Raw genomic sequence first — 2,494 nt, 5'->3', positions numbered from 1 at the left:
TGTTTTTACGAGGAAAATTTAAAGCTGTAGCACATACACCAGAATTCTGAAGCAGTTGGCAGTATATTAAACTTGTTACCTTAGGCAGCTTTATGAATATTTTTCATACTACGGCGTATGTCAACTACTTTATATTTAGATGTGCAAAAATGGTCCCCAAAGGTAGTTATGATACGTACGCTTGTGTGTTCTCTGAAGCGGGTGAAAAATGATCTCCCTGTCCAGCCAACATAAAAGCCTTCGCACTCATCACTGTGCAGTTTGTACACACCAGAACTTCTGTACCCATCGTGCTGATTTCCTATTCAGTTTAGAGCGTAAAGTATTAGTTGTATTAAAGACAAGGGCTGTATTAAAATTACGAAACTGTTGCCGAGTTTTGTCAGAGGGGGGCCATTGTAGGCCATAGAATGTACTTTTTCTCCTTTACCTTAGTACAAGGGTAATTCCAAAAGTAAGGTCTCCTATTTTTTATAAGTACATAGACCTGTTTATTTCTACAATGGTTTACATCAGTTTACATCTTGAACATTTAGCGATTTTTCGACATAATCACCATTTCTGTCAATGCATATTTGTACACGCTGTGGCAGTTTTGGTATGCGCATGTCATACCAGCTCACTGCCATGCTGTTCAGAAAGTTATGAACCTCTTATTTCACTTCGTCGTTGGAGCTGAATCGCTGGAACCACAATTAACGCTGAAAGGTACTGTGAGAGTCTGAAAAAACTCAAATGGGCAGCAATTCAGAGCAGCAGAAGAGGAATGTTGAGCAAGCCCGTACACATTCTCCATGACAACGCTCACCCACGCATCGCTCGCCAAACCATTGCTCTCCTGCAACAGTTTCAGTGGAACATAATCACCCACCCACCCTATAGTCCTGCCTTGGTGCCCAGTTCCCTAGGTTAAAAGAACATTTGGCCAGAGAGGGATTCAGCTCCAACAACGAGGTGAAAGACGAGGTTCATAACTTTCTGAACAACATGGCGGCGAGCTGGTATGACATGGGCATACAAAAACTGCCACAGCATCTACAAAAATGCATCAACAGAAATGGTGATTATGTCGAAAAATAGCTAAATGTTCAAGATGTAAACTGATGTAAACCATTGTAGAAATAAACAGGTCTATGTACTTATAAAAAATACGAGACCTTACTTTTGGGAACACCCTCGTAGCAGTTTTATTCCTGTCTTTCTTGTTTTTCGCTTGTTTATAGATGTCATTGACTATAGGTGGATCATACCCAATTCTATAAGCAATATTTTTATACATTTCCTTCTGAGGGGAGGGATGAAAATCAGCAGAGTAACTGGCGGCTTACAAAAGAAGCTCCATGGTGTGCACCAAGCATAACTATCACACATTAACATAAATTATAAGATTAAGATTACTGTCGAGTGCATCACATCGCTAAGACCTGCAGTGTTTTAGTGTGAACAAATATGCGATGAAAATTGTTGCGTAACCTTGCAGGAGAAAAATCTACACTCTCCTCTCTTTTAAATCTTGCTGGCGCAGGAGCACGGCTACTGTACTACCTAATACTTCATATTGAAACATGGATACAGAACTCACGTCCGTGTTGTAATACAAATGAGAAAATCCTATCATTGACAATTTTTTAACTGAATCACATGAAATATGTATTGTGATGAAAAGTACACCCAGAATTAATAAGAAATAAATTATTGATACAGCACCTACTGATCACACACACACACACACACACACACACACACACACACAGGGATAATTTGACTAGTATTGTTCCAAAAGTGTCAGTGCACTAAAGAAGAGAGACAATTATACATATTTACATAATTTGATCCTCATCAAGTCAGTCATAGTGTTTATGTACTTGCAAAATGTTTTTAGAACAGTGCATACTCTAGAGTACGTGACAATGCACAGCAGAATCACTCACACTTTCCTGTCATGCACATTCTTCTCACCAAGCCAGTAGTTGTTCTGTGCTTGCTTTCTCCCCCCCCCCCCCCCCCCTCTCTCTTACTCACAGAGATGGTTTCCGTGTGTATTTACAGTGATCCAGTAAGTTACGCAATGTATACGGAGCCATCTTGACAAGTTAGCTAACCATAGCACACTAGTGGCTTTGTGTGGTGGTGTCCTAATATTTTTTCTGTAGTTACATAGTTGTACACTGTAGAAAATAAATAACTCTGTAGTGCTTACATTTCCTCATGGCATGACGGATGCTCCAAAGGTACAAATCAACTAATAACTCCAAAATTTTCTTTGCTCTGAGATATACTGTTCATTGTAACTTAATGAATACTGCACGAAGAACAATGACATTTATAGGATACCAAGTTTTGACAAAATGTGTATATTTTGGGCAAAAATTGCAATAATAATAAGAAATATCTGAAATAATGAAGAGAAACATGTTATATACCTTATTGCCACTATCTTCTAATGCATACGTAGGGATTCTGTAGGTTTCTTGTGAACTGCATATTCATATAA

This window comes from Schistocerca piceifrons, chromosome 5 (genome assembly GCF_021461385.2).
Source record: "Schistocerca piceifrons isolate TAMUIC-IGC-003096 chromosome 5, iqSchPice1.1, whole genome shotgun sequence".
Lineage (NCBI taxonomy): Eukaryota > Metazoa > Arthropoda > Insecta > Orthoptera > Acrididae > Schistocerca > Schistocerca piceifrons.
This window is presented reverse-complemented; position numbering follows the sequence as displayed.